General features: G+C 61.0%; 1 non-coding gene across 1 annotated transcript; it reads left to right on the top strand.

Annotated features, from left to right (window-relative positions):
- The first annotated feature begins 6,969 nt into the window (after positions 1-6,969).
- On the top strand, positions 6,970-7,095 carry LOC112578277. The gene has a single exon (XR_003102575.1). It is a non-coding gene; the product is annotated as a U6atac minor spliceosomal RNA (small nuclear RNA).

The following is a 7,095-nucleotide window of genomic DNA, read 5'->3' as shown; positions in this document are numbered from 1 at the left end:
GTTACCCAAGCGTGTTAGTCGCTCAGTCATGTCCGGCTCTGCGAGCCCCTGGCCTGTATGCAGCCCACCAGGCTCCTCTGCCCATGGGATTCTCCAGGCAAGAATACTGCAGTGAGTAGCCACTTCCTTTTCCAGGGGATCTTCCCGACTCAGTGACTGAACCCAGGTCTCCTGCATTGCCAGCGGATTCTCTACCATCTGAGCCACCAGGGAAGCCCAAAGCTGGCTTCAAACCCCTGAATCTCAGCTTTCTCCTCTGTCACCTGGAGAGAGCAAAGCCCAGGTCCCAGGGCAGAAATCCTCCATGTACCCCCTCCCCTGGTCACAGCTGCACGCAGAGGCGAGGGCGGCTTCGATGGGCCTGAGAAGGAGAGCGGCAGGGAGCAGGTGCCCTCCCCTACGCCTGGCTCAGCCTTGCTCTGTCTGGCAGCCTTTTTTTTAAAACTAAATTCTTTCCAGTCTCACTTACAGGGTGAGTTTTGGTGCCCCCACGCAACGGGTGTGTAGATGTTTCATCATTTTGAGTCCCCCAGAATCCCTGCCAAACTGGACCCACCAGGGCCAAGAACGAGGAGGGCTGTGTTCCCTCCCAGGCTCCAGGGCCACACCCCTGCAGCCTCTGGGGAGGAGCCGGGTGCCCAGGGCCGCGGGGGATGGCCGCGGGGCCCAGGGGGGACGGAGGCAGTAGGTCGGCGCGTGGACCCGTGAGAAGACAAGGCGCAGCACGCAGCGCGGCGGGAACCGGACAAGGGCGCCCACACGGCCGCTCGTTGGACAGGCCGGCCTGGCAGTGACTTGTGTGAACGTTTGTCTCCCCCTTCTGGAGCCGAGGGCTCGGGCCCGGATGCAGAGGACGCGAGACACAGACACCCCCGTCACAGCCTCCCTGTCCCCCCAGCCACGGGCAGGACTCCTGGGAGGTGGCACCGTCCCCCCTTCTGTCCCACGAACGACTGAGGAGAAGCAAGGCAGAGCTGGCGGCAGCCTCGGAAAGCTCTGGAGCGGCCATGAGCCGGCCCGCGGAGAGCAGATGACCTGTGTCCGGGTCCCGCCTGGTTCCCCCCTCGGGGCCTCAGGACGCTCGCAGGGAGCTGGTCCTGGGATATTTATATCTGGGAGGAAGGGCAGCCCCACACTTGGTCCACAAGGAGCTTCCTGTCCATCGGGGCCATGGGGGCCAGGGCGGGACCAGAGAGCCCGAGAGGCCAGCCAGTCACGCACGAAAGGCCTCGGGCCAAGCACCAGCCCTGGGAACGCGCGGTCCCCTCCACTATCCGCACGTCCGGGGTCAGCGGTCACTTTATTCATAGCAGCCCCAAGAAGAGGTCACCCGCCCCCTGGACCGGCATCACCCTTCCTGCGGGCTCGGCCGAGCGACCTGGGGGCATCCCCGGGAGGGACGGCCAGGGGACACGGCCACCCTGCCTGCCCGGGGCTCTGGACCCAGCAGAGGGCAAAGCAGGGTTCCTCCTTCCCACCATCAACGGCAAGACGGCAGCAATTTCGTAACAGCTCTTGGGGGGGCAGAAAGAAACTGCACCAACTCTGTACTGTGGCTGAGCGACACGCCCCATCCTCAGAAACACGACGCTGAGCGACAGGGTCTCAGAACCACACAGGACATCCTGTCTGAAAGCATCTGGGCCATTAACACTCAGAGAAAACCCTGGAAAGTCAGCCACTCACCTGGACCTTCCCTCCTCCCCTGCACAGCAAACCTCTAGATGAGTCCTCTACTGCCAGGAAAAGTCGTGAGAAACTGAAATTCACACAAAAAAATAAATAATTACTGCTGGTCCTGCCCCGGGCACCCCCCAAGTCACTGAGAGGCCATTTCACGTGCAGCAATTAATAGGAAATATGAAATCAGCAAAAATGCAAGAAAGTGTGCTGATCAGAGTGGATGGTTGGCAAGAGTAGGGTTACTTTGCTCCTGTGTGGTTTTAAATGCACAGGCAATGAGGAGGTTTTCCATGTATTATGAAAAAAAAGCGGACTTTTTGAAAGAATTAACTCCAGGAAAAGCGTCCAGGCTACACCTGGGTAGAGATTTTGTGTCAGGAACCCCACAAATCTGATGCCTCCCCCACCGGCACGGCCACCAGCCCCCAGCATCCTCTGGTACCTCCTGGCGTCTCTGGGGCCCAGGAGCCTGGGCTCCAGACCCTGCTGCCCACAGCACCTGGGGTGCCCCCTGCAGGCACTCTCGAAACGCCCTGAACCTCCGTCTGTCTATCTGGCAAAGGGGACAGTAACAGTCACCCACTACTGAGCCCTCCCTGGGAGCCAAACTCTGAAATCCAGTCCCGTCGGGGAGGAAACTGAGGCTTGGCCATTAGGTGACCTACGTACAGGGTCCCCGAGACCCAGACTGGACAAGGAAGAAGGCTCCGCTTCTCAGGTTTACAGGAGGTGGGACACAGGCCCACCGCGGCAGAGAGGAGGAGACAGCCCGCGCCCCCTCCTCCTGGCGCTCCCTGCAGACAGCAAAGCGCAGGCAAGGGGCTGGAGCCCCCACCCAGGGACGACCCGCCAGCCACTCCAAGGCCAGCAGGATGGGAGCCAGCCAACAGGGCCCTCCACCGGCTGGGGCCTGCTGGGTCCCGAAGGCCCCTGCTCCGAGGGGTGGCGGTGAGCAAAGGCCTTGAAGCCAACCCTCGGAACCCCAGCACTGCCTCTGAAACACTCGTGATGGCCCCAGGAGGTTCCCGGGTCACCAAGGCCTTCCGTCCCAAAAGAGCAATGGGTCCTTGGCACCTGTCGCCGTTGCTGGGAATGTCACCGCTCTCCACTGCCCAACCGAGGACCTCCCAGGAAACTGGAAGGGCCGCGGGGGCCAGCTGGTCAGCAGACAGATGGAGGTCTGGGAGCTGGAAGGGAGGGGGTCAGAGGCTAGGCCAGCCCACGGCCGTCGGCCCGGCCCCAGGCAGCCCGCCGATGTCTCCAAGACCAGTCCTGAGTCCAGCCTGAGTTCTCGTCCCACCAAGGCCCGGCCTCTGTGGGATGGGGCTAGGGGAGGGAAGAGTGCCCCCACCTATGGCCCTGCCCCACCTGCAGGGGCCTAGAACCCCAAGCTGTGAGACACACGGAGCCGCCACACCGAGGGCTTCCCGGGAAAGGGAGACGGCTGCTTCGGGGGCCCAAGCTGGCCTCCGGCTTCTTCCAGCCACCTGGCTCCTGACTCTGACGTTCCCCAGCCCAAGTGCAGGCCTCACCAGAGGGCGGGACAACTGAGGCTGTCCAGAGCTCCTGGCCCGCAGGGAAGGCACTGCAGCCAGGGCAGCAGCAGGGCTGAGGCTCCCACCCAGCCTGAGGTGGTCCTCAGTCCCTGCGGTGGAGTGCTTCCGGGGACCGTAAGTGGACTCGGAGACCGGGGCGTGCCCAGCGTGGACGCCAGCTGGTCCGGGTGGGCCCAAGGGCTGCTGAGGCCCTGGCCTCCTCTCCTCTGTCCTTGGCCCTTCTCCCCCACTTTCTCCCCTCCCCTGAACCTTCTCTTCCGCGACCTGCAGAACCGCTGTGGATGACTCAGTGCCCACCCCCGCCCCCGACAAGCCCTCGTGTTCACAAACTCCATGGCCCCCCCGCAGGCTTTCCTTTCAAAGAGGGTGGGGAAGCATTCTGCAACTTTGTTCAACACACGTGCTGTGTGTGCATGCTAAGTTGCTTCAGTCATGTCTGACTCTGCAATGCTATAGACTGTAGCCTGCCAGGCTCCTCTGTCCATGGGATTCTCCATGTAAAAATACTGGAGTAGGTTGCCATGCCCTTCTCCAGGGGATTTTCCCGACTCAGGGATCAAACCTCCATCTCTTGTGTCTTCCTCACTGGTAGGCACGTTCTTTACCTCTAGCGCCTCCTGGGAAGCCCTTGTTCAACACAGAAGTGCCCAAACAAGCTCCTTCCTTGTTCCCACAGGGCATCCCAAGGACTAGAGTCACTAAAACACGTTGGAAGGTGCTTCGTTCCTGGGCAGATAACAAGAGCCCCCCTCCCCTGTTCCTGCAGTTGCCAAATGTAGCAAGGAAAACCCAGGGCAGTATCACAGAAACAATAAATACGCCATGTCCTAAAAAATGTTTGAGGCATCCTTACACTTTTAAACCCTCATCTTTTATCTGAGATTCCAATCCAACCGGAGTCCGGTATTTAATCTAGCAATTCCATCAGGACATTTGCAGAGCAAAGACTCATAGGGGCCCCAGGCTTCACCAGGGCTGGAGGGGACCCCACACTTCTCACCCTCCTCCCAACAACCCAGGCAACAACAGGTGGAGGGGGTGGAGCACACTCCGCAAGCCACGTCTCTCCCGCAGCTTCTGAGAAACAGGCAGGACTGGGTGATCTCACCCTCTTACTTCTGGGACTTTTCTGGGCTTAGCCCCTGATTCCATGCGGGGGCCTTTAGGGATGACCGCTGGGGATGGTCTAGTGAGTTCATTCCTAGGGAACTCAGGTCCGCTGAGGGATGGGCGTCCTGGAGGCACCGGCAGGCCCCAGGAGAAACAGCCGCAGTAAATGCAGTCCGGGAACCCCGGTCTGCACCAGTCCCAGGAGGAAGCTGCTGCCTCCAGGGTCCTCCCCGGTTGGTCCTCGAGACCCTGTGAAGACCCTCTGGCGCCTGCCCTCACAGGCAGCCTTCACTTATTCTGAAGTTTTCCCCGGTCAGTGTCATCACCTCCAAGTCCTTTACATGAGGTGGAGTGACCCAGTCTCCACCCAGAGCAAAGGTAGGCTGTCAAGACGGGGGTGAGTGGGGTGCCCGAAAAGCTTTGTGAATGCCGATTCCTAGGCCTGACCCTGGACCCCCCAGAGTCAGACTCTACCCAGGAATCTGCACGCAGTCAGCTGCCCGTGGGGACCAGGAACCTGGCAATGGGGAGAAGCTGACGTCACCGGGGCTCTGGACCACTTTGGATGGAGCCTCCCATGTGCCCAGACCCGAGGGTCCCAGGAGGCCCAAGGCTGGGGGGTCGTGTGCAGAAGCCCTGGCTGTGGAGCAAGACCGTCTGGCACCAACAGACGCCCCCAACCTCTCACCCTGCAGCCTGGCTGGAAGCCCTCTGCTGCCCACTGGAGGGCTGATGTCCATGTTACACACCTCTGCCCATGTCGTCAGCTAGACATGCGGGTGCTGATGGCACCATCCTCGCGGGAGGTCAGTGGTGTGGGGCCACCAGGGCCTCAACACACAGCGGGTGCTGAGTGAACACAGCGGCTCCTCTCCAGCGGGCACTCGCCCTGCCCTGAAATGCCCCCCAGGCAGGGGGCATCCAGGTTGGGCAGGGGCGGCACCCAGACAAGCCTGGAATACAGAGGAATAGAAGGCGTTCTAACACAGCCAAGGTTTGGAGAAGCGGCCCAGGGCCCTTCAGGTAGTAAGTGACAGCAGCGTGCTGGGTCTGGAAGGAAAATGCTAAGGCGCGGCAGGCTGCCCGTAAGAGCCGCGGAACGCTGCTGAGCATGGCTGGCAGTGGTCTGACGGTGGGTACGAGTCACAGCCCCCGAGGTCTGGAACTAAGGGGGCCCGGCCGCTGGGACTGCGCGGGCAGGTGGACAAAGCAGTGACCCAGAAAGGACTGATGCCTCTTGCAGCTGCCCACGGTCCTGATCGGCTCCAGAGTGACAGCCAGGCCTCAAGCTGCACGTGGGGAATGCAGACACGGGGCATCACACCCGCTCCCAGCTGACCCAGTTCCCAGTGGCTGCCCGCCTGTCTCCTGGTCACGGTCTAGGCTATTTTCTCCCAGGATAATTTGCAAACTGGGTACAGCTGTCCCCTGAGGACCCGGTGAGCTCTCCACCTGGAACTAACGGGATCTTCCCGGGTGGTGCTAGTGGTAAAGAACCTGCCTGCCAAAGAAGATTTAAGAGACGGGGGTGAATCCTTGGGTCGGAGGATCCCCTGGAGGAGGGCATGGAAACCCATTTCAGTATTCTTGCCTGGAGAATTCCAGGGACGGAGGAGCTCTAAGGAAACCGGCCAACCTGAAACTTCTCAAGGGGCGGCTGGCTGGCGGGACGCGGCTGGCGTCCTGCAGGCCGAATCCACCCCAGACCGCTCGGTGTCCCCAGGCTGGACCCACCGGCCACACCTCGGGTGCTGTCTCCGCGCACACACACGACGTTGACACAGCGCGCGTGTGGGCGCCGAGGCGCGCGTAGAAACTGGACACGCGGGCGTGTCTGCACGCACGTGCACCCGTGCACACGCACAAATACGTGATTTACCGGAGGCTCGCCTCCCGCGCACACGCGGCCCCGCGCCTGCAGCCTCGGGCCGGGAGCCGCATAGACCGCCGTCTGCACTCCGGGGACGGCCAGCACCCGAAGCTGCAGAACTGTATCTTAAAGCTACAGGCTAAGGGGGGACAGGAAGCGCAGAAGCCGGCACCGTGTAGACCCCAGCGAGCAGCCGGCAACCGACCGTCCGCCTTTCGACCCTGAGCATGCGCGGAAGCCGACGGCCGTACCCCGAGAGCATGCGCACAGCGCGCCCCGACACGCCCACACCCACAGTTCCAAGCGCGCGGCCACGTCCGGAAGTTCGTGCGGCGGGCCCTTCCTTCCTCGCCCTCTGATTCGCTACAAACCACTTCCGTTTCCGCAGACGGTTTCGCGCCGTCTCCTGACGGGCCGCGAGGCGTGTCGCGGTAGGAAGTGCGCGCCCGCCCTGTTTTGTTTCCGGGGGAATCTCTTTTCTTTGCGGGACGCTGGGCTTCCGGGTATTCCTCTCAGCTTCTGATTGGCTGCTTTTATGAATATATTAGAGCAAGAAGGCTTTTTTAATTTTTCTCCCTTTTTCGGAAGCAGTCTTTTTTCTTCACGCTACAATAAGTAGAAGTTTAGGATGGGCTTCATCGTGCCTCCATGTTGGATTCAGCCGCCTCCAGCGGCTCGAACGTCAGTCACCATAAGCATAAAGTGGCTGTGCTACAGGGCTTTAAATACGGAGCGCGCAGAGGCTGAGTCGTGTTGTATGAAAGGAGAGAAGGTTAGCACTCCCCTTGACAAGGATGGAAGAGGCTTTCGGGCCTGACAACACGCATACGGTTAAGGCATTGCCACCTACTTCGTGGCATCTAACCACTGTTTTTT

Source organism: Bubalus bubalis, chromosome 12 (assembly GCF_019923935.1).
Source record: "Bubalus bubalis isolate 160015118507 breed Murrah chromosome 12, NDDB_SH_1, whole genome shotgun sequence".
Classification (NCBI taxonomy): Eukaryota; Metazoa; Chordata; class Mammalia; order Artiodactyla; family Bovidae; genus Bubalus; species Bubalus bubalis.
Note: the sequence above shows the minus strand (reverse complement) of the source record. Positions and strands in the feature narration are given on the sequence as shown.